General features: G+C 45.2%; 1 protein-coding gene across 1 annotated transcript in view; it reads right to left on the reverse strand.

Annotated features, from left to right (window-relative positions):
• Nucleotides 1-25,695, reverse strand: part of fgf24 (fibroblast growth factor 24) — a 231,495-nt gene that overhangs the window by 19,690 nt on the left and 186,110 nt on the right. The gene's annotated exons all lie outside the window — the stretch shown is intronic.

Raw genomic sequence — 25,695 nt, forward strand, 5'->3', positions numbered from 1 at the left:
TACCCGACATTTAAATGAAAGAGAGGTGCGAATCTGTTTACAAGCGCGTCGGAGCTGGCAGCTCGGAAAGTGCATCCCCATGCTGCCATTAAAAAAAAAAGACGAAAAAAAGAAAAAGGAGAAAAGGCTTTGTGGTCGGCCTTAATTGTGCCATTAAAACTGGATCCTCAGCATTCCGGCCCCGTTCATATTCCAAATCATTCTAAATGATGACATACGTCACTTCCCGTGGCGCGGGGGGTGCTGGAGCCTATCCCGGCTGTCTTCGGGTAGTAGGCGGAGGACACCCTGAACCGGTTGCTAGCCAATCGCAGGGCACACATAGACAAACAGCTATCCGCGCTCATACTCACATCTAGGGACAATTTAGAGTGTTCAATCAGCACACTATGCATGTTTTTGGAATGTGGGAGGACACCCGAGTACCCGGAGAAAACCCATGCAGGCCCGCAGAGAACATGCTAACTCCACACAGGGAAGCCGGAGCTGGAATTGAACCTGGTACCTCTGCACTGTGAGGTTGACATGCTAACCACACCACTGGTTCACTGGGCAAATGGTCAAAAATGCTCCGTAAATAAAGTTCAGATGTTCTCGTAGGCTTTTGGATTTTTTTATGTATATATCATAAGCATTTTGCCTTTGAATAGGGGTGTCTAGATTTTTATGTCAACCGTAAGACAAATTCACTTTACATGAGTATGTTTTTCTGTTTTAGTGTAACAAAAGTTTGCTTAAATGACGTATGTGTCATGTCAATTTTTTTGTTTTTGCAGTGTCACCCTTTCATCTTCCTACCCTTCATTTTCTTTTCTTGTGTGCCACGTGGACTGCAGAAGGAAAATAGCTTTAAAGCTAGTACCCTACATCGTACCTGAGAAGTAAAAAAACTAAGCGACTTAATAATTGCCCTTGGAATCGACGATTTCCAAAAATGGTAGCTAAATACCAACAAAGTGGAGGTGGGTCAGCGTGACAGACTGGATCGTGTTTGACCTGAATAGAAATTTTTGATATTTCCAATGTCAGACAGTCAAAGTCAAAGTTGGAGGGCGCAATTAGCATGAACAAGACATTTGGATCCAAATCGTACGATAAAACGCGTTCCGGTCCAGCAATTTGCCAGTGGACACTTCAGAATCGGGAAAAATGGTTGACAGTGTCTGGGAACTAGAGGAAGATGATGAGGAGGAAGAGGACAGGGAGGGTGGGGGGACTCAAGAGTTGGGATAAGGTTACCCTGCTGAGATTAGCCCACAAGAGTGGAGAAAAACAATATACAGTAGCTAGCTAAGCGTTTTGCTTTAGTTGGGATGCCATTGAACAGCACTAAGTCAATTTTGCTGCCATCTGTACTTGAGGCATTATTTCAACTTTTAACTGCCGGCATTTGAAAATGGACATCTGTTTAGTCTACACCATACTTTGGCCAAATAGGCAGTATTTTTTGTTTTTTTTAATCACCATCCGTGGTTGACAACGGAATGTAAAATAAAGACTAAAATACTGTATCAAAATTTTCATTGATTGATTGATTTTTATTAAATGTACAGTAGTTTGTATACGGTTGTGGTTGTTTTTAAAGTGCTCTAGAAGTAAAGTTGAGTCGGAGGGAGATTTAGCAATGATGGAAACAGATTTAGAGAAGCAAGATAAAATACATTTCTTGAAGTTGACGGGACAAATGTTCGCCACCCAATTCAAAAACAACACAAAACAAAACTGTTAGGGAGGGGCCAGCCAGGCAGCCTCCTCAGCCAGGGTGCTCTGCACCTCACACCTGAGACTCATCAGCTCATCACCCACCTGTTGTCCATCTGCTCGTTTGGACTGGTACAAATTGACTCACAGACCATTCCGTCACCACCCCCGTGGACTCTGTTGCGGTCTCCTGCAGCGGCTTGTTCCTTGTGTGGTCATTTCCTTGTGGACTCCTCGAGCTTCTCCCTGAGTGATTTTGTGAAGACTCTTAAATAAACTATGCAAAGTGTTGGCTTCCACGATACCTGCCTGTTGTCGTGCTATCCATCCAAACCCTAACAAAAACAGAACAAACAAGGTGTCTTACTTCAGTTACCATGAGCTAATTTTTAGTTTTTCTTGGTATCAGTTCAGAAGGTTCGTAAAACCAAAGGAACACATTGTTTTGACGTAAGTCAATGCAATGCTAGCTAGCGCTTGCTAACATGGAACAACACCTAATATGGAACATGTAACGTGATTTTTCTTTTTTTTTTGTACGAATTTGAAAACATTGTGTTTAGATACACGTCTGTATTCTAACTAGAAATGAAGCACTTTAAGTAATGTAAAAAAAAAAGCTGTAAAAATAACATTCATACTTACATTGAGCAGGCCTGTCCTGTACTGTTTAAGGCTGATTAAAAACTCATTTTAAGTCAGTAGAGAAGTACAAATTTCATCACTCACATAGTACTTTGCATATTGGTTTGAAAACTCCGCCTAAATATCGTTAGTCTAATAGCATAATTGCCCAAGTCCTTTTCAACTCACTGTCACAACATCAATCAAAACCACTGTTGTGCTTGAATTGAAGAAACAAAAATGGGCTCATGTTTGCAGAATTTCTTGTGTTATTTCTTAATTTGTGAAACACATTTAAAAATGCCTTGGACACTTATGCAATTAGGCTAATGACGTAAAAGATATAATAACAACGATTCACAGTTTTGTGTGTCAAGTTTTCAATCAAATAATTCTTTTAATAAAGCATTTGAATCAGTATTTATTTTTATTTTTTTACACAAGTATCTCTACTTTTATTTTCTGAGTACACACGACGAGTACTTTTGCAACCCTTGCCAATGAAAGGGTTTTATCGCTCCAGACTGTGTGCGACATTCGCAGTTTCGGGTGGCAACGAAACGAAACGAACCCGGGTGCCACAAAAAAGAGAGGGAGTGGAATCTGTTTTTTTTTCACCTTTCAAGCATTTGAATTTGAACCTTGCTCGTGCAGCAGTGCGTGTCTGTCCACGGCGACGGGGACTGTGGGAATGGCGGCGGCGACTTCTCATTGAAGCTCAGGGAGGAGGCGTTCGAGGGCAGGCGGGTGTACGGGTGGCTTGGAGTGCTCGGTGGGTTCAAAGGGCCCCGAGGAGGCATTTTAGGCCTGACAAAAGAACTTGGCAGATCAGTAAGTGAAGCCCAATGTAGTACATTAGTGTCAGAACCCCCTCTGCGTCCCTCCCACTTTGCACTTTCATCTCTGACATGGACATATTGACTGAAAGGAAGGGAGGGGCGTTGAGGGAAGAGGGAAGGGAGCAAGGGGTGCTGGGGGGAATTGTCCCATTCAATGCCCAAGGTGAGGCAACTCGGACGAGCCACCCAGAAACCTTGAAGGAAAAACCACCGACGTGTGAAGCCCCACACGGGACGGCCTTCTTCCTCTGATCTTGCCGGAATCAGCTTCACCCCATTAGCCCAAAACCCCCAACACAGCCCCCCCATTCCCACCCCAACACAAACTCCGACCCTGACTTCCCTTTTCACACCATTGGCCATGCGCTCCTGTGGGCTACTGAGCAATCGTGGCGAGGTCGCGACACCTTGAGGGTGCCAGAGAGAGGAGGTGGGGGGGAGGGGCGGGCGCCACTCACCAGCTACCTCAGCGACCTTTCAAGTATTACCTGAAGAAGAAGGGGGCGGCGAAGGGGGGGGCTGTGTTTCAGTAATTTGTCCCCCGTCACACGTTGTTTGCATGGAGTCATTAAGGACCATTTAAGTTTCGCCCTTGAAGGGTGTAGGGGGTGCCTTGCTGAGGGAGGGGGGGGGGGGTGAAAGGTGAAAATTAAAAGCTTCACTCCTGCACAAATCATCACTGCGGCACAGGCACAAGGTGTTTTCAGTGACTTTCAGACGCTGGTTTAAGCCTTTCATTTTTGCACATATTTGACTTCATTTTATCAATTTTGTTGAAAGACTTGAAGCCAAACATTATGACGCTCAACAACCTTAGATCGCGAGGGATAAAACTCGACTGAAGGATCTGCTGAATTGAGCTTTTGTTGATGCTTAGGTCCAGTGTAACCCTCTGGATGGAATTTCCTCTGCTTAGAGCAAACGGCCTGCTCTAGGAGTTTAGTGTTTTCATCACTGCTGGTAGTAGTGCAACTTCTGCTTTGTGGTTTGCCAAACACAGATCCCGTTTGGAGAAACTTCCCATGGAGAGCATCAAATGGGAAATCTGGGCCTGTTTAGCTCAACACAACGTCATTCAGCTGTTGCATGAAGGGTAACGGGTGGATAAACAAGTTAATGGTACATTTTTATGCTCCACCATGTTAGTTGGAGATTGATGTAAATATCACGTTATTTATCCAGAAGGGGGTTTGTCTCTTTAGCACAGTAGTTGTGACACTGGTATAAAAGCAACGTTTTGATACAAAGAAGTCAGACACATACTCGAAAAGAAGTTCTCCATCATAGATGAGCTCTGGTAAGACGACGCCATTTTATAGCGCATGGATGACAGTGTGACTATGTATTCATAGGGCACGCCCAGATCGGACGAAAGTCGGCTATTCTGATGGAACTGTTTATGTGTCGCTCGGCGGATTGGAAAAAGCAATCGACCACCTATGTGAATCTGATTCGGATTCAGTATTTTTATTCGGATTGGGAATTTTAGATAGAGCCTTTTTATTCCGTTTGGACGTTCACATTGATTCTAATGGGAATATGTGGCTCCATTTTAGGGATGACCAAAGATACATTATTTGTATCCAACACCTAATCATTTTCACAGCAATTAACTGAAACTGGATAATCGTGAGGCCCACCTGCTGATCTCTTAGGGCTAAGATATCAAATTCAAGGCCCTCATTTGATGTGGCCCGGCAAAGCAAATTGACTGGGTATCAATTTCATGTTGCTTGCTAAAATAGCCAAAACTGTCTTCAATTATAAAAATGTTGAACCTTGTTTGAAATGACTGTTCATTTTATTTTGTTTTCCCGGTATCTTATTTTGAAAAACAAAAAAAATATTTTTACACATGTTTGAGACCGCGCAAGAATAACTGAAAACAAATTTCTCAGGAGCATTTCTTTTGGGATATTTTTTTCTTTTTCAAGACTTCAGGAATAATGCTATCAGGCTAACGAAATCCTTTAACACAGCCACAGTCCACCCCCACCATTCACTGTGGATATGAACCGAGCCGCGGCTTGAAGAGTAAAAAAAAAAAAAACGCCAGTAAGTGACTGATTGGTGCATCCACATTTGCATTTACTTCAGTCGCCTGTTCAAAAGTAACAATCACGCCTGCTAAGTCGCCGTCCAGTGGGGAGTTGATCGCTTTCCCAAAACTGTAAAGTTCAAACTCCTCTCACTTCAAACATCCAATTGGAAGACCACGCGAAACTCTTCTCACTCGCTGGGATTGTTTAGCCATTGCCTAATGCCGAGCCACTGCCAAAATGTGTCACGGTGCAACAATTGTCCCTCAGACCGGTTGTGGCGCCTCTTTGACAGATACTGTAAATGTCACCACCCTTGGACAAGCAAACGTCTCGTGTCTTGTTCTCAGACGATCGTGAAACAATATTACGATGACATAACAGGGCCGGGTGGATTGTTGGTGAAAGTTTTTGGCAGAAGTGGTTGAAAAGAAGAAGAAAAAAAACTGAGATTCGATACTCAAGCACAAGTACAGAAGCATGGATGAAAACAGACGGTCACAAAAGTGAACAGCAGGTGTACCCATTAAACTCCTTCATGTAAAGTAAAAAAAGGAACGGGTCCAGTCTCAGATGTACTGCAAAGGGTAAAAATGAACAGTATTTGCACTATACTTCCCAGCACAGTTTTTTTTTTGGGGGGGGGGGGGAGTAAAAATATATCAGCGAATGGAGAAAGCCCCGGAATTGTGTTGTGAGGGGGGAGTGGCAAAAAGAGGGCTTGCCGCTTTGATTGCGACACGACATAAAATTGTTACGAGACTGAACAAGCGGGCAAAGAAGCATTGGCCAGGCTTTCAGCAAAGGTGCGATTATTTGACAAACCCTAAAAACAACACCTCGGTGCCCCGCTGTATTCCTCCTCAACGGGCTTGATGGATGGCGCTTTACAAGGCTCATTAACGGCACAAAGGCCCAGAGTCAATTAAAAATCGGCTGGGAAACAGCTTTGAAAAGGTGATGCGACGGAATCAAAAGGATCTGGAAGCCCACCCGAGAGCGTGACCCCCCCGACGCACCCTCGTAATTTGATGAGGACTTTGATTGTGAGTCGCCACCTTCATGTCGGGGGGTGAGAAGTACTAAGTGAGTGATCAAAGACAAAGTCTGTCACGCTAATGTTTTTCTACTTATTGTGTGTCAGAGTGGCGTGTCATCAGGTGCATGTGGGCCCGTTGTTGTTGTCTCATGGATGCCAAGGATGGGCTTGGTTTCAACCTTGGCTAGAGATGTTTAGATCAGTCGATTTGGGATTCTCAGTATTATTACAAACAGTCTAGATCAAGACAGTGAGGCGGTGAGACCGAGTCTAGACCAAGATTTGCAGGAATAGAGAATGAGTCAAGACCAGGACCGAGGGATTTGAGACCAAGTCAAGAACAAGACTTGCGGGAATAAATGCAAGTCGAGTCAAGAACAGGACTGACAGTTGGGTCAAGACCAAGATTGACAGATTTTGTGTAACTGATAGCAAGTCGAGCTCTTCAGGAGCCTGATCAGGTGTTTTGGACGAGGGAAATGTCTAAAACAGGCCCTCAAGGACTGGAGTTGGGCACCTGACCTTTAGGTGGGTTCGACTGAGTCAAGACGAAGACATAAAGGAGCCGAGATCAAGTCAAGAAAAATACTGAGGGATTTAGTCCAAGTGAAGACCAATATATTAGAGAGTGGACACCAAGGCAAAACCAAGGGCCCCAATTTCGTGCCCACTGCAAGTTTAATGCAAATCACAGTGTAATTGTGCACAAGGGTGGAGTTTTCTTTCTTTTGGTATTTTGCGACATTAGCGGAGATTGACGAGGGCGTTTGCGCATGCAAAGTACATTTAACATTAGCTGCAAGAAGGTCTTCGCTTGCTAATGATGTAGAGTTGCCCGCCTTGGACTTTGAGACCGCCTTCCACCAATGATTGTGCACCCCGTCCGTGTGTGCCCAAGTTAGACAATCGATTCCAAAAAGAGAGAGGGAAAAAAAAACATAATCATGAAAAATGGACTTGAAACCACTGACTGGCAATCACTCATATATTTTGTTTGGATTCAGATGTTTTTAATATAGATGTAAGAGTTAAATGAACTAAAATTACTTGAAATGCAAAGTAGTTTCATTCAGAATCAGAATCGCCTTTATTGTCATTGTATACCATACAACGAAACTCCTTAGTGCATTTTGTAAAAAAATAAAATAAAATAACGGTTTAATAAATACAAAACTCAACAGCAGCAGTAGTGGTAGTGTGGAGTGAGGCTTATATTGCACGCAGGGCTTGCAAAGGACAAAATCAAAAATTTGATAAGGGAAATCTTTTGGGGGTAACAATCTATTTGTTGTGTGTGTGTGTGTGTGCGTGTGTGTGTGTGTGTGTGTGTGCGTGTGTGGGTGTGTGTGTGTGTGTGAGAGAGAGAGAGAGAGAGAGATAGAGAGAGACAGAGAGAGAGAGAGAGAATAAATCATGAGGCCTCTGTGTCTTAATGTGAGTTAAAATACGGTTGATTCCAAGACCACAAGACCAGACCCCCAAAAGTGGCTTTGAGACAGCCCTTCAGTACGAAAACCTAATTTTCGATTTCAATTGTTTTGTTTTGTTTTTTTTTGGGTTTTATTAAACGGGGTGATTAGGTACTAATACGCCAAATTATGGAGCACCCGGGAGATGATGTGACCCAAATCTCGTTCTTCCAACAGGGCTTTGTAGCTTCAGAAAGAGAAAGGAATGGCCAAAACGCAAAATAACGTTAATGGTCATGAGAAGCACTTGATGCGCCGCGTTGCCATTGGACCTTTTGGGTCAAGAAAATGTTCCAGAGTGGTTGGAGTGGAGTTCCCTCCTTGAGCCGCCTCTCCTGGCGTAAGCTAGCCCCAACCTGCACTTCCACTCATCCTAATCGCTGAGCCCAATCCATTCCCCTGTCTAGCACCTCTTCAGAGTCCGCTCGCCCCCTTTGTTCTGACAATACACAAACGACCATTCAAATGGAGGCGCTCTGTAATCAGCGAAATACTAGCCTCAGGGCTTTTTAGACTAGGGGAGCAAGAAAAAAAAGGAAGGGATGAGTGCAACGGAGAAAAAGAGAGAGAAAATCCATCCGTAACCAATGGACTCGAACTACCTGTCTGTTTTTTTTAGCAGCAGATGTGATTTGGGAATAGAAGGGAAAAATATTCCACTCCAGATGTACAATGTGAAGGTTGGATGGTATCTCTGCACACTGGAGGGGGGTGGGGGGTTGCTTTGATAAAACTCGTTTTTGCCGATGACATCAGAGGTTCTCAAACTTTTTAGGTCCAGGGTATTATTTCCAACGATTCCCCATCATAACCCTAACACCATTGAATAAAATAAGCGTGTGTACACATAGGAATTAAAAAGATGGTTACATTGGTCATAATTCATAATGTGACAGTGAACATATTTCTCGTTGAAAAAAATATGTTCACTGGGATCATATTGACCGGGCCTACACCCATGGGGCCCGGCCGGGCTCAGCCCGAAGAGGTAACGTGGGTCCCCCTTCTCATGGTCTCACCACCCGTGGGAGGGGTCAAAGGGGTCGGGTGCAATGCGAGCTGGGCGGCAGCCAAAGGCGGGGACCCTGGCGGTCCGATCCTCGGCTGCAAAAGCTAGCTCTTGGGACATGGAATGTCACCTCTCTGGCAGGGAAGGAGCCCGAACTGGTGTGTGAGGCAGAGAAGTTCCGACTGGATATAGTCGGACTTGCCTCCACACACAGCCTGGGTTCTGGTACCAGTCCTCTCGAGAGGGGTTGGACTCTCTTTCACTCTGGAGTTGCTCACGGTGAGAGGCGCAGAGCAGGTGTGGGCATACTTATTGCCCCCCGGCTCAGTGCCTGTACATTGGGGTTCACACCGGTGGACGAGAGGGTTGCATCCCTCCGCCTGCGGGTGGGGGGACGGGTCCTGACTGTTGTTTGTGCATATGCACCAAACAGCAGCTCAGCATACCCACCCTTTTTGGAGTCCTTGGAGGGTGTGCTGGAGAGTACTCCTGCTGGGGACTCCCTTGTTCTGCTGGGGGACTTCAATGCTCACGTGGGCAATGACAGTGAGACCTGGAGGGGCGTGATTGGGAGGAACGGCCCCCCCGATCTGAACCCGAGTGGTGTTTTGTTATTGGACTTCTGTGCTCGTCACGGCTTGTCCATAACGAACACCTTGTTCAAACATAAGGGTGTCCATATGTGCACTTGGCACCAGGACACCCTAGGTCGCAGTTCGATGATCGACTATGTTGTTGTATCATCGGATTTGCGGCCGCATGTTCTGGACACTCGGGTGAAGAGAGGGTCGGAGCTGTCAACTGATCACCACCTGGTGGTGAGTAGGCTCCGATGGTTGGGGAAGATGCCGGTCCGTCCTGGCAGACCCAAACGTATAGTGAGGGTTTGTTGGGAGCGTCTGGCGGAATCCCCTGTCAGAAGGAGTTTCAACTCCCACCTTCGACAGAGCTTTTCCCATGTTCCGGGGGAGGCGGGGGAATGAGCCCGAGTGGACCATGTTCCGTGCCTCTATTGTTGAGGCGGCCAATCTGAGTTGTGGCCGTAAGGTGGTTGGTGCCTGTCGTGGCGGCAACCCCCGTACTCGCTGGTGGACACCAGCAGTAAGGGATGCCGTCAAGCTGAAGAAGGAGTCCTATCAAGCCTTTATGGCCTGTGGGACCCCAGAGGCAGCTGACGGGTACCGACTGGCCAAGCGGAACGCAGCTTCGGTGGTCGCCGAGGCAAAAACCCGAGCATGGGAAGAGTTCGGTGAGGCCATGGAAGCCGACTTCCGGACGGCTTCGAGGAAATTCTGGTCCACCATCCGACGTCTCAGGAGGGGGAAGCAGTGCACCACGAACACTGTGTACAGTGGGGATGGGGCGCTGCTGACTTCGACTCGGGACGTTGTGAGAACCGGTGGGCAGAGTACTTCGAAGACCTCCTCAACTCCACCAACATGCCTTCCTTGGAGGAAGCAGAGCCTGGGGACTCTGAGGTGGGCTCTCCTATCTCTGTGGTTGAAGTCACCGATGTGGTTAAAAAGCTCCTCGGTGGCAAGGCCCCAGGGGTGGATGAGATCCGCCCAGAGTTCCTCAAGGTTCTGGATGTTGTGGGGCTGTCCTGGTTGACACGCCTCTGCAACATCGCGTGGTCAACGGGGAGAGTGCCTCTGGATTGGCAGACCGGTGGTAGTCCCTCTTTTTAAAAGGGGGGACCGGAGGGTGTGTTCCAACTACAGAGGGATCACACTCCTCAGCCTCCCTGGTAAGGTCTATTCAGGGGTGCTGGAGAGGAGGGTCCGTCAGGAAGTCGAGCCTCAGATTGAGGAGGAACAGTGTGGTTTTCGTCCCGGCCGTGGAACAGTGGACCAGCTCTACACCCTTGGCAGGGTTCTTGAGGGTATGTGGGAATTCGCCCAACCAGTCTACATGTGTTTTGTGGACTTGGAGAAGGCGTTTGACCGTGTCCCTCGGGGAGTTCTGTGGGGGGTGCTTCGTGGGTATGGAGTACCGAACCCCCTGATACGGGCTGTTCGGTCACTATACCACCGATGTCAGAGTTTGGTCCGCATTGCCGGCAGTAAGTCGGAATCGTTTCCAGTGAGGGTAGGACTCCGCCAAGGCTGCCCTTTGTCACCGATTCTGTTCATAACCTTCATGGACAGAATCTCTAGGCGCAGCGAAGCGTTGAGGGGGTCCGTTTTGGTGGCCTCAGTATTGCATCCCTGCTTTTTGCAGATGATGTGGTGCTGTTGGCTCCTTCAAACAGGGCTCTCCAACTCTCACTGGAGCGTTTCGCAGCCGAGTGTGAAGCGGTTGGGATGAAAATCAGCACCTCCAAATCTGAAACCATGGTCCTCAGTCGGAAAAGGGTGGAGTGCCCCCTCCAGGTCGGGGGGGAGATCTTGCCCCAAGTGGAGGAGTTTAAGTATCTTGGGGTCTTGTTCACGAGTGAGGGCAGGAGGGAGCGAGAGATCGACAGGCGGATCGGTGCAGCGTCTGCTGTGATGCGGACGTTGTATCGGTCTGTCGTGGTGAAGAAGGAGCTGAGCCAAAGGGCGAAGCTCTCAATTTACCAGTCGATCTACGTTCCAACCCTCATCTATGGTCACGAGCTATGGGTCGTGACCGAAAGAACGAGATCCCGGATACAAGCGGCCGAAATGAGTTTTCTCCGCAGGGTGTCCGGGCTCTCCCTTAGAGATAAGGTGAGAAGCTCGGTCATCCGGGAGGGGCTCCGAGTCGAGCCGCTTCTCCTCCACATCGAGAGGAGCCAGATGAGGTGGCTTGGGCATCTGATTCGGATGCCTCCTGAACGCCTCCCTGGTGAGGTGTTCCGGGCATGTCCCACCGGGAGGAGACCCCGAGGAAGACCCAGGACACGCTGGAGAGACTATGTCACACAGCTGGCCTGGGAACGCCTCGGGATCCCCCGGGGAGAGCTGGAAGAAGTAGCTAGGGAGAGGGAAGTCTGGGCTTCCCTGCTAAAGCTGTTGCCCCCGCGACCCGGCCCCGGATAAGCGGTAGAAGATGGATGGATGGATGGATGGATGGATCATATTGAGCGTTTTTGTAAAATAATGGACAAAAGTCCAACAGTCATCCACAGTTTTGTGGAGCGGGCCGGAGAATTTTGGTTGTTGTATTCTGTAGCTTCAAGATGAATGCAACATTTTCTTCCCATGACTCTTAGGAGATACCAAATGGAAATTTACCACCCCCACCCCGCACTTTCCTTTTAATAAAGAGCACATGACCCAAATGGTGATAAAGAGACCGCTTATCATTTGGTCGTGATCCAGATCTGCAGGTGTGTCGTACGTCCAAATTCAAATTGGCTCTTGGATGAGGTCCGTTCTCGACTCAATTAACTTAACAATTAAACACTGATTCTAGTTGTAGTTGTACTTGGCTGACATTTTGTGTGTAGCTCAGGTGTGACGCAAGGCGGGATTTTTCTAAAAAGTGATCTGAAGCCTTTTTTTTTAAATAAAAACAATCTGCAGGCGGTGCCAGCAAGTTTGGAAGAGCTATGGAAGGTGTACATAGTCTTTTGTTGAACAAATTCTAATGTTTGAGTTGAAAAAAAATCGACACATTAGAAGGGTCAATGCAGGAGTAGCTGAGGCAACCAAGCGAGGCCATAAATCAAGCAAAAGCTCGGCCGAGTGTTGTAGCTGGTCAGGAAATGCATGATGATGATGTGTGGGCCTTGTTTTTGTCACGTCCCGTGTTTGCCAGCAGGGGGCGGGCTTTCTCTCCGCCGCCTGCACACCTGTTACTCATTTGTGAGTGATTACTATGCCTTTATTGGGACGCTCTGGCAGTCTACTCACTGCCGGAGAATTCCACGCCGCGCCAATACTCTCTCGCTCAAATTCCTATTCAGATTATTCGTTGCCTCTTAGCCTTGTGGCTGTTATTACGCGCCATTGTTCCTCTTGCATATGAAATTTATATAATTGACTAATCAGACCTTCCTTGCCATTTGTTTTCCGCAAGCGTTTTCTGTTGTTCTCTTTATTCTATCTCTGGTCCTTATTTTGACCAGGGTTTTTTGTTATTCTCCCTGTCGGGTATTTTGTGTTCGTTATTAAAGACTCCTTTTGTTCTCTGACAAAATCTCCTTTTGTGTCTGCTATTTCGGGGATCCATTTCCTTATTTTGTTGTGCACGAAGCGATCATTCTATCGCTTCAGGCACAACGTGACAGTTTTGCTCTTTTATAAAATAGCCCTCCTCCATGCTCACTCCTCTCCGGTAAGTGTTTCGATATTTTAAATCATGATGACATCGAGCCATGGGAGTAAGCATAGTAAGTGTTGGGGTATTTAAATTCAGAGATGCATTTAAAATGATGCTTTGCTTTTTTTTTTTTTTTGTCGATCTTATGAATCCATCTTAAGGTATAAAGCATTATTTGAATGAGCGTCTCCTTTGAACGAACTGAGCGACTAGCCGCGCGTCAAAGCAAGCATGAACAGTCATCTCATCGACTTAAGAGCGGGGCTCCAATCAAGGGGGACCACATGCGACGAGCACAAGAGCTCCACAGAGCTCGGGGGCTTCGAGTCATTACAGATTTGAGCTTTTTGAAGTTCAGCGACTGACAAATTACCTTGTTGCGCCGGACTTCTTGGAGTGAGCTATGTCTTTCAAATATCTGGTAAAAGTAGTGCCCGGGGCGACTTTGGAAACTGAGATGAGATGAATATGCTTTCGGTTTAGGCAAAGCTTTGTTTTTGTGGGAGAAATCGGAATGGAAATTAAATGCGAGGCATTACAGACTAATCATCTTGTCTCGACAAAGCCAGCGCATCCAGTGTTTGGTCGCTTCATGAAATGATATTGAGTGACCGAGTGTAAATAATGTCAAAATGCATATATTGTACACTACTTGCAAAAGGTTCAGGGTCGGGGTATGTGGCTTTTGCGTGAAATTTCGGACAAAACAAAAAAAGCTGTTCTGGTTCGAATTTGATCATGAAAAGACTTTCCACGAAAGAATCATTTAGCCTTCTGTTAGCCTACAGGTCATTAGCCTACATAATTAGCATAATTGCCCATGTCATTTTTGGGCCGCGTTTCTGTATGACAGGAGAAAACAAAACACATTTTACAGATAGTGTCAGAGAGTCATGTTTCGGTTTGTGACCAACAGGTGGCACTGTAGGGCTCTCCCTGCAGCTGCACACCTGTTGGTCGTTACGTAATTAGCTGTATAAAAGGACTCCCTGCCGACCACTCATTGTTTGTTGCTGTCACTGTTTCTGGTTTTTGCTTCAGCTATGGTTTTTGTTTGTTACTTTGGATTCTTTTTGTTTTCGTGACTTTGTTTTTTCTGGATTTAGTTTCTCTGTGTTATAATACAATTCGTCAAGTACAACCAGCTTCTCCCGCTTTCCTGCTTTTTGGGGTCCACCACCCCCTCGCAACGTGACATAGAGGATTTCACTTGTGAACTGAACCGATACTTTGCCGATAACCATTTTGTTTATGAAGCGAGGGGCCGCTGCACTTTCACCCAGCATTTTGTTAGCCTCATAGCATAAGTGCCGGCTATGGTCAGGTCAGTTTTGGAAAACAAGAAAAAAACCCAAGAACAAGAAGAGTCTAGTTACCTCGATTCAACCTTTTATCCGGAAATGTAGACAGACATAAAGAAAAAAAAGAATTTGAGAAAGTGCATCGATATTTTTGAAAAGAAGTTCAAAATGGCAAATATGGTATGAGGCTAACAATTTTCCAATTTTTACAGAAATGTCTTTTTGTCGTTGTAACTTTACAACCAACATTAACTTTAAAACTGCAGATACAGTATGTTACATCCAAATGTGGGTTACGTTGCCACCTCAGGGAACGTAAATCTGTCTTAAATCCAAAACTCGCGGTCGATGTCGTTGATGGCTAGTTCTGCTACCACACTGCCTTGCATTTTCCACTCAGCGATTTTCTATACGCTAATCCTCATTAGATTCGCGGGTGCGCTGCAGCCTATGCCAACAAACGTAAAATGTATCTAAAATGCATGTTTTTGGATTGCGGGAGGCTGACGGAGCATTCCGAAAAACATGCAAACGCTACATGGGAAGGATATGATCTCCGGACCTCAGCACTATGCTGCCCCAAGAAATAACCTGATCTGCAGTGGGAACGGCTCACAACCCCATTTTTTAAAAGATTTCAGCTCAAAATCATGACTTCTGGAAATAAAGGGACCGGTTGTCATTCCATCTCTGCATTAGCGCATGTCCATAGGACGGCGATGCCTGTGCATTCCTGCGCTGCTGACATCTGTGTGTTTTAATGCTCACCAATAAGGTGAAAAACATAACTCGCCCGTCACAACATGCAGAGACATGCAGTTGTGACCTCCTTTCGCAGATTTGTTAGTCAAAACGCACCCCCCTCCCCACCCCTTCCCCTTTCCCCAAACTTGAGTCACCCTCAAAAAGTTCTGGAGAGGGGGAAAAGCTGGGAGTTTGTGCTGTGAGGAATGTGCCTCACATCTTTGCCATAGCAGCCGGCGAGGTAATGCGCTCGCATGTTGGCGCTTGTCGAGGTGTGCGTGCCTCCCTCTTCTGTATTAATACGCAAGCGTGCGCTCCTATTGCTGTTGTACCCACTGGGCTGTGTTTTACTGTGCCGGGAGGTTTTTTTTTTCTTCTTTAGTTTACGGGAAGACGTGATGATGAAGTCGCTCTCCATCTATTCCCCCCACATGCCTGTTCCATTGAAGTGTTCCCAAATCTTGAGACCAACAGACACACACACACACACACGCGCGCACGCACACACACACACACACACACACCATTTTATCCCCCCCATGCTTTCAAGTAATGTTTGTACAAGGACACTGTCTGCTGTCAATAGGGCTGAGCACAATTCTGCAAGGACTCAAATAGAGTTGCGAATTGGCCGTTAAAAACGAATGGTGAATCAGAAATTTCGGATTGGAGTGAGAAAGAATAATAGCATATTGTCGCATGTAAGTGTCACAGGAATGTTTGAATGTCAACGCGTGTGACATCTGCACGTATTGTATGTGGCAGGTACATGGCGTCGTGTGTCTTTGCCTTTGTCATGACTTTGCTGTTGACCTCTGACGCTGTCCTCGCAACAGACGAAATGATCTTGCAAACTTGGATGTGGGCCGGAGAGATGAACTCTCCTAGGTTAGCGTAGCGCAGGCCAGCTAGTTCATCATATTTCCCCTTGATAATGTACAACTCTTGGGTGGCAGTGCAGATTTAAGTTTCCACCTGACTCGTCAAATTCCGAGAAAAGCATACAATTCCATAAGAAAATTATTTCATGCCTTTGAGATACAGTATGCATGTGTGTGTGTGTGTGTGTGTGTGTGTGTATTGCAGACGTGGTTTACCAGACACAGAATCAGGCTCCTTCCATGGCCATCTCAGTCCCCAGACCTCAACCCCATTGAAAACCTGTGGAGGGGGCTAAAGAGGAGCGTGCAGAGGAGAGGACCCTGGCCACTGGATGATTTTGAGGGATTGTTCAAAGAGGAATAATGGAAGAGCCCTCTTTTTTGTATTCTCCCATCTTGTGAAATGTAGGAGAAGATTAGGTGCTGTTTTTTAGGCAATGGGGGAGGGGGGAGTTACAAAGTATTCACAGGGCTTATAATTGTGTCATACATGATTTGACATAAAATAATTATTTCTTAATGTGGGATTAACCCCCCACCCCATTGAATAAATGCACTTGAATTAAAGGTTGGATTTTCCTCTCTTTTGAATTTGAGGTCTTTATTATTAAAAAAACAAACAAAAAAACAACCCTGCCTGAATTTATTAGAGGCTGAAAATGCACATTTTACTGGGGTGCCAATAGTTTTGGAGGGCAGTGTATATACAAGGAGCATCCTCAAACAGGAGCTGCTGTCAACACAGTTCACGCCCGGACACTCACACGGACTGGCCAATGCCACTCCACCGGGCTCCGCCTCTTAAAGGCACATATCTCAAATGAAGCCATTACAATAAGTACATTATTTTCTGCACATTTACCGCTTGTATTTTTTTGTTTTTGTTTTCAAAGATGCTGACAATGTGTTTAACAACACCAAGTATAAAGTTTTTCATTTGCATGTACACCCCGTGCATGGAGGGAATTAGTTGAATCCAGTCAGAAACAGAAGAAAATGTCGGCCGATGACGGCTTCCCTTCGCGCTAATGTAAACATACCAGCGTGATCACTTTTTTTCCCCCTCGGGGCAAAGCCTTTGTTCCATTTTGAAAGCTTCTGTGAGAAGCTGAAATGTTCCCCTCTTTCTCTCTCCCTCTCTCGCTGGTTTATTTTCGCTGGTATCCAGGTGATGCGCCTGCCTGTCACATCAAGCGCAGACGGCCTTATTTCCTTTGAGCAAAGGTCAAAACAATCGACACGGGAGGGATGGGAGCGTGCGGGAGCGGAGGCGGAGGGCTTTTACAGACCACACACTTGAAGTGTGACACGTCAAGCCGCACAGCGCCATTGAAGTCTGTGGATTTGGGACGAGAATGTTTCCCCATAGACACCTTCATAATCCGAATGCCAATCAAAGATTACCACGTGCACCGTTTTTTTTTTTTTCCGGCCACAGGAGGGTTCTTTTTTGTCAATATACTTTCACCGAAATACTTTTTATACCAGCATGACACTCAAAACATTGGCTGGACGGTTGCGAAAGCTTTTAGGATGCCGAGAGTACATTTTCATGTGAAAAATCAAATGGAAGGCGCCCTGCTATTGGATTGCAGAGTTTCCACTGTTGGGCAAATCAAAGTAAGACGTCACCGCCACTGGGGGCCGCCAAAGTGTAAACTTGGCCGGTAATTCAAAAAGGATTCGCTGACCACCCCCACCCAACACATCTGCGTGTCCGTGTTTGAAGGGCAAACGGCAAGTTGTGTTCCAGTCCGCTGCAACATCTCAACAACACTTAGCAGCGTTACAGTACTGACCACATGTCAGAACCACAGAATTATAATAAGGTCGTGTTAACACATGTTGACAGCACCTGCTGTTGTGCAGCCTGTTTTTCCAGGATGAGACGCACAGATGTTTTAAAATGAGGACTCAACTATCTTTTTAGGTCAATAAAAAAAAGAGGACAACAATGTAGATGCTTGCAGACTTTAAATACGAATTACAGTCAGGCCTCGGTTTTCGAACGTCCCTGTTTTTGACCAAATCGGTTTTCGACCAGAAAATTCGAGATTTTTCCGCTTTATATTACGACCGAAAATCAGTTTTTGACGAAACTGAGCAAACCTGAATATGCCAATTGACTCCTCTCGGCTTCCTTACACGAGGAAGTGACACTTCTTTGAGTAGCGTTCATTGTGAGCAGACGTGTTTGTTGTGATTTACGCAAATGTTATTTCTGCATAGTGTAATCACGGGCTCATAAAATAGTTTCGGATTTCGAACAAATCGCTTTTCGAACCACCTTCTGGAATGGATTATGGTCAAAAACCGAGGTATGACTGTACTTAATTGGGATTCAAAGGTCATGTATGAAGTATATTTGGCCAACCATCTTTTGAGTAATACTAAAACTATTTCAAGCATAGGCGGCCCTGTGGTCCAGTGGTTAGCTCGTCGACCTCACAGTGCAGAGATACCAGGTTCGAGTTCAGCTCCGGCCTCCCTGTGTGGAGTTTGCATGTTCTCCCCGGGCTTGCGTGGGTTTTCTCCGGGTACTCCGGTTTCCTCCTACTTTCCAAAAACACGCATGGTAAGTTCATGGATCACTCCAAATTGTCCCTAGGTGTGAGTGTGAGCGCGGATGGTTGTTCGTCTGTCCATGCCCTGCGATTGGTTGGCAACCGGTTCAGGGTCCCCCGCCTACTGCCCGATGATGGCTGGGATAGGGTCCAGCACCCCCTGCGACCCTTGTGAGGATTAAGCGGATCAGAACATGGATGGATGGATGGATAATTCAAGCATAATTTTGTTCGTTTTCTTAACGCACCGCACCCAGGTTCATAGTTATACGCAGAGCAACACGTTCAATGACGAAAATGCTTTTGTTCAGCAACCTCTGGCGAGTGACGTCATTTACAGAATGTCGAGTCGCCCGCCAGCCATTGTAATGCAATCTTGGTTGTCCCGTTCACTGCTCTTTGCCATTGCGATCCAGTTATTTGGCGAAATTCCTCGGCACCGTGTGCCGATGCACTGTTCACATTCAGGAAAACACTTGGTTGAGCGGCCAAAAGAGTAGAATAGGGCACGTTAATGGACAAGAAAATTGGAACCATACAGTGTCGTCCACACAAAGCGAATGAATTTTACGCCGGAGTCGAGGAGCGTTCTCTTGTTACAAGCACTTCGAAGACCTCTGTTTTCTCAACCAGATTTGCAGAAAAGGTAGGTGTCATAATCAATGAATAAGTCTGAATCGAACACAACAGCCAAAGTATTAGACGTGTAACCCTGTGCGAAAACATTCAAACTACATGAATGCATGGATGGAATCCTCTTTTTACAATTACTATTTCTCCACATATCATGTGTGGAGTGGCTGAGAACTACCTTAGCAGTGACACTGTAGGAAACCAATCCACTCTGACTCGTGCTCTCACTTCTCACGGGAATACACGGACCAAGTAGGCAATCTCGTCGTGCGCAATTTACAGCACGGCAAACAATAACGCTAGGCAAATCACCGCAGCCTATATAGTTTACCGTTCCTCCAATCCCGATGGGTCTCGTCTCAACTCCATGTCACAACATTTTACACATCCTGAGCATCGGGCTCGTACATGTATGATCCAAAATACATCTTGCCAACAACCTCCACTCTTCAAACAGCTGGAGCCCCTCAGATAAGGTTGATATGTCACTTTCCAAATCGATTTCTGACTGGCTTTGGACTCTTTTTGTTGTCTTCAAGTGACGTCACACTTCCGGGTATGTCGCTCGCCAGGATCTCATTGCGGGAAAATGATTGCTTTGTCAAATTTACGCATTAGAAATGACCTTTTCATGCTTTATTGAATGTATTTTCTTTAATTACTTGCTGATTGAACACTCAAAATTGTCCCTAGGTGTGAGTGTGAGCGCGGATGGTTGTTCGTCTCTGTGTGCCCTGCGATTGGCTGGCAATCGGTTCAGGGTGTCCCCCGCCTACTGCCCGAAGACGGCTGGGATAGGCTCCAGCCCCGCGACCCTAGTGAGGATAAAAGCGGTTCGGAAAATGAATGAATGAATGAATACTTGTGAAAATATTTCATTTGGGATTTTCGAAAATGACTTCATGACGTTTAGAGTGGAAAATTGATTTATAAACTTATAAACAGAAAAAGTTGTTCCAATTTCTGTCCACAGATCATGTGTTTAATCCCACTACAGTAGTTCTTTAACGAAGTGTGAGCGAGCCTTTTCTCCCTAGTTATGTAACAATAGGTCAAATTAAATAATAACAGCCACCCACTCCAAGCATTCCCTGCCCATGACTTAACTGGCAAGGCTGGGTGAAGATGCAGACCACTTTTAAGCTATCAAACTGCCTAAAGGACCGACACATCCGAACGTCCAACGCAGCTGCATTCAATGTGTGTTTCTGAAGTACTGCCTCCATGAGTGAAAAAAACTTTTACTGTAGCAGCATTCACTTATTTTTCGCTCTCATACTGGACTCTGTTCTTGCAAGCAGTCAGGGTTGAGGCTCCTCAGTCGTCATGGCAACAAAAGGCACGAAGTACATGGCAACAAGTTTACTGGCACCGCAGTATATGAGGCAGAGTACAGCTGCTCATCTACATTTTATATATATATATACTGTATATATATATATATATATATATATATATATATATATACACACACACACACACACACACACACACAGTCAAACCTCGGTTTTCGAACATCTCGGTTCTCGACCAATTCGGTTTTCGACCAAATATTTCGAGTTTTTTATGCCTCGGATGACGAACAAATTTCGGTTCTCGAACAAACCGAGCACACTTGAATGCACCATTTGACTCCTCCCGCCTTCCTTCCACGAGGTGGACCTCGGGTAAACGAAGAAGTGACGCTTCCTCGTGTTGCTTTCCATTGTGAGCAGACGTGTTCAGTAAACATTTTTATTTTTAAAAAAGTGTCGTTTCGGTTTTCGAACAGCCTTCTGGAACAGATTATGGATGAAAACCGAGGTTTGACTGAATATACAGTATATATATATATATATATACCACCTACGAAGATGGTGGAGAATGACAGCGCGAAGATCCTGTGGGACTTCCAGATCCAGACTGACAAGATGGTAATGGCGAACCAACCAGATATCGTGATCATAGACAAAGGGCAGAGGAAATCCGTTGTAGTGGATGTAGCGGATCCAAATGATGGAATCATCAGAAAGACGGAACACGAGAAACTCGAGAAATACCAATGGCTCAGAGAGGAGCTGGAGAGAGCCTGGAAGGTAAAGGTGACAGTCGTGCCTGTGGTGGTTGGAGCACTCGGGGCAGTGACCGCCAAACTAGATGTGGTTGCAACAGATCCCGGGAACAACATCGGACATCTCAGTCCAGAAATGTGCATGCAGATCTATCTATATATAGTATACCATTTCATATTTACTTTTGAGCCGGGGGAAAAAAAAAAGTCACCTAAGTCAACATAAAATGTCACCGGCATCATGTTACACATCTACACAGACAATTCTGTTCTCGCCAAAACTCCTTTGTTCATAGTCCAACTCCTCATGGCCATTTCACAGTCTATTAGCATCTTGTATTGGTTACTGTTCATAGTCAGGACTCAAACCGTGTCTCCTATCTCTAAAGTCGTGCTACCCACTCCCAACTACCCACTGACTGGATTTAAATCCATCTGATTACTTGATTAATTGATGGAACAATCAATGATGAATCGATTCAAACTGCAATGAAAACTCTTCACCATAAGTCCATTTCAGGTACCACTTCTGTATCTTTTAAATCAGACGTCATTCTGCGTAATTAATAAACAAGGATTCACATATTCCCTCGTGTTGTGAAATAACAACAGGCTACGGGGAGTATCAAAAATGGAATTATAAAAATGCAGGCAGGGCCTTTGCGAGTAGAGGCATTCTGACGGTGCTTCTCACATTCCCAAAAGACATACTGAACGAACAGAGTGAGATGAGGTTGCATAATGCGCACCTTGAATTCATTGAAAAGAATGCCTGCTCGTTTGAGACGCGTACGCTGACACATCCAGGACGCCTGAGGAGAAGCATGCAAACTGTGACGTTTTTGGCCGGAGCCTTTTGTAGCCTAATTGATACTAGTTGCTACAAGCTGTGCTAACAATGGAGGTTAGCTGCTTTGAATCCTTTGCCAGTCCTCCAACGGGCTCACTTTGTGTTGCTACATTTCTGTAGATTGTAAGGTCATGAGGTTCAGTCAAGTGGGTCTGCAGTCAAAGCAGTCACTTGTATTCTTTGAATAAAAAAATAATAATACTGTAGATAGATAGAGTGGACAAGTACTCGCTTAATTAGCTATTCAAGGCTCAAACAAATTCCAGGAGGAGATAAAAGCCATGAACACGCTGAGTCAAGACAGTGACAAGTCAAACTTAGTGTCAATAAAGAGTAGGATTTTACCATATCAGGCAAGCAGAGAGTGGGACACCATCCATTAAAGGACATTTATTGACCTCCAATTTGTTTGGTTTTCAACACAATTTTTCCCTTTTCAACCCTGGAGAACCCACAGGGTCAAATTTGGCCCCTATAAATTCTGCTCTTCAAATGCTACCCTTAAATCCCAAAGGGTCAAATTTGGCCCTTATCCTAAATTAGGATTAATGCATAGAATATTTGAAAAAACATATATTTTGGTGTTCAGTGAACATAAAGCAGTTATTTAATGTATAATTCATCATTTTCCAAAGAAGAAAAGGGTTCTTGGGTTCTCCGGGGTTAAAAAAACAAAAATAAAATACAGTAAATCCCCTAAGGACAGAAACCACCACAAAAACAAACAAAAAACTTGGGTAGGCTATTTGCCATCACCCTATTTTTTTTTTAATAAGTGCCAATGTTAATAGTTTTAACCACACCAATACCACAAACTATGATGCCCAAAAAGTTTTAGATTATTTCAAACTCATATTACAATGTTACCCTTAAAAAGGCATGGCTTAAATGCTTGGCACGTGTAAATGCACATCTGGCGAAGACACTCTTTATCTTCCACTTACAACCCACGCTACTCTTGGATATGCAAAGCTTGTCTCCCGTCTAAGATGTATCACTTTGACATACAGGCTTGACACCAATGACTACTTTCCTATTCAGCAAGCGCTTTGCAGCCAATGCATTTTTGCTGCAATTTATGGTGTTACAGCAACAGCACAAAAACCAAGAGAATTTTTCAGCAAATAACTGAGAATAGGTTGCACAGAAAAAAAAAAATGCTGCTGTGTACAATTGCGAAACATTTATAGGCAGGAGATCACTGGAACCTAGAACTCCCCAAATTTTGCAAACACAAAAATAATTTAGGACAAGCACCCACTAAAATGTAAGACAAATGTGTACCGACCCCCATCCCCGAGACTAGTTGCACCAATTCACACCAAATTAGTAAATATGACAAGAATACAATGCAATACATCTTTATATATGTCACACTTGTCACAACAGCTGCATCTGTAACAAAGTGCTTATTGTTAACATAAAATAACAAAATATGGTCATATAACACAAGACATGGACAGTCACGCAATCGTCACTATCTCTGCATACGCTTTGTACTTTGAAGCAGTTCTAGATGAAAGAGGAGAGAATCAAAGTGTCCTTTCACCAGTAGGTCAGAGACGTCATGCTCAAAACGTGCATGACATCCCACACATCTGCTACAAGCTAAGTTGAAAAGTAAACAAGAAGCTGTAGCGTCCATTGATGGAAAAAAAGAAAGATCGGTTCACCTCTCCTGTCAATCCTGTCACGTAAATCCGCTTCAATACAAAGCGCCGACTCTCAGTTCCAAATCCGCTCCACGCCGATGGTCCGCTCTCCTCAGCTCCAGCAGCCATCCATCCAGCCACCCCAAAGCAGACTGTCCAACAACGCCGACATCTCCGCAAAATAAAACGAGGCAGTGAAAAAAAATGCTGCCCAATACCTGTGCAAAAAACAGGCGACATTCAAATAGCACCGACATTCCCCCCCATCAAAATCAGTGCTGGCACACGTGCGCTGCAGAGAAGTTGCAACTATCAGGCACAGATTCGTCTCCTTTGAGGAATGTCATGGCCAAAACGCTGAACAGCACACGATGCACAAAAGGCCAAAGCAACAACAAAAAATAAGCAGAGCTCTTGCAGATGGCTGCCAACGACGGCGCCATCTTCAAAGGGCAATGCCTGATAATGAACAGGAAGTCCGCCATCTTGTAGGGAAATTGGTCATTTCCAGGCATCATAAACTCCTCGTGTACAGTCGAGCCGATCATAACATTTGAATGACGTTTTCCCGTGTTTGTTGCTATTATTGGAGTTGAACCACAGCGTAATTGCAATTCCGCTCAAGAACTGTGCACGCCACACCACAAAGTTTGTGTCTGTATCTGTACCTCCAGGCTGCTGAATTCCGAGTCGACCACAAGAAGGGAGGCATGCGCCCAGTGGATTTCCACGTGCCTCATTCTACAAGAGGCATGCATGAGGCACGATCAGTCTCCGTTTTGGCCTGCGATGCCGTGCGTCATCCCGCGGCTGCATCACTTCCTCTTGCCTTGGGGTTGGGGGAAAAAGAAGTTCCGCTGGGCCTGGGAGTGAAGTACGGCTGCTTCACTCTTAAAGCCCATCCATTTGTTTCATTCAAAAGGTTTGCACCTCAGTGCCATCCAGTGGTGGCGGTGAAGTCTCAATTCCTGATGCGAAAGCTGCATTTCATTCACCAGGTAGAAGACAATGATTTCAACTGACCTCTGGATGAAATATGTCGAATTAGCAAATCTACATACCTACTGAGAAGAGATCAAACCGCCACGCCCCAAAAAACAGTCGAGCATTAAGGTTGGATTCACTGAAAAGCAATAAATCAAGAATAAAACAGATTTTTTTTTTTCTGGGCTGCTGAAGTCTTCCCTTGTCATGATTCGGTTTGGGACCAACAGGTGGCACTGTAGGGCTCCTCCTGCAGCTGCACACCTGTTGGTCATTAGGCAATTAGTGCTTTAAAAGGCCTCCCAGCCCGACCACTCATTGTCGGGTCATCGTTGCTTTCTGCTGCTGTCATGTTTGTCATGTTTCTGTTATTGATAGCTTTGAGCTTCAGTCATGGTTTTTGTTTGCTACTTTGGACTTTGCTTGCTTAGGATTTAGTTTTCTGTGTTTTATCAATACACTTCTTCAAATACACCTTGCTACTCTCCTGCCTGCTTTTTGGGGTCCAACACCACTGCGCAACGTGACATCCCTTGATTTAGACCCCAAATGTTTGTCTTATCCAATCCACTGGCATCTAGCATCAGTCATCATGCATGAAATTAACACCAATATCGAGCAGAAGCTTTGTAGTTGAATCAACAAAGCCGGTCGATTTCCAAGTTGCTCTAATTTTATTCATATAATAAATCATGTTAACTGGACTGGGCTTAAAATGCCACTAGTAGATTTTCCAAAAGCATTCCGAGGTGTCACTGAGACCGTAACCCACTGTATCATCAAATTAAATGTCACTAAGACAAAGTAAAAATAGTCACCCCTTTAGTTATGGCTCTGATTTGGAGTCACGCCTGATGTGATGCTATGATGATAAATAATTTATTGGGAAAAAAAATGTATGAGACAGTACAATACCAAATGTTACAAAAGTTGAATGAAAAGACATTAAATAAATTCCATTTCCAATTCTACTTAACAAAAAGTCTAGCAACTGGGGGCTCTGCCAAAGGTGTTGTGACAATAATAATTGTTTTTTGCCATATTTAGCAACATTCCTGACCTCTTGAAACTTTATTTTTACCCCAAAAA

Source organism: Hippocampus zosterae, chromosome 1, assembly GCF_025434085.1.
Source record: "Hippocampus zosterae strain Florida chromosome 1, ASM2543408v3, whole genome shotgun sequence".
Lineage (NCBI taxonomy): Eukaryota > Metazoa > Chordata > Actinopteri > Syngnathiformes > Syngnathidae > Hippocampus > Hippocampus zosterae.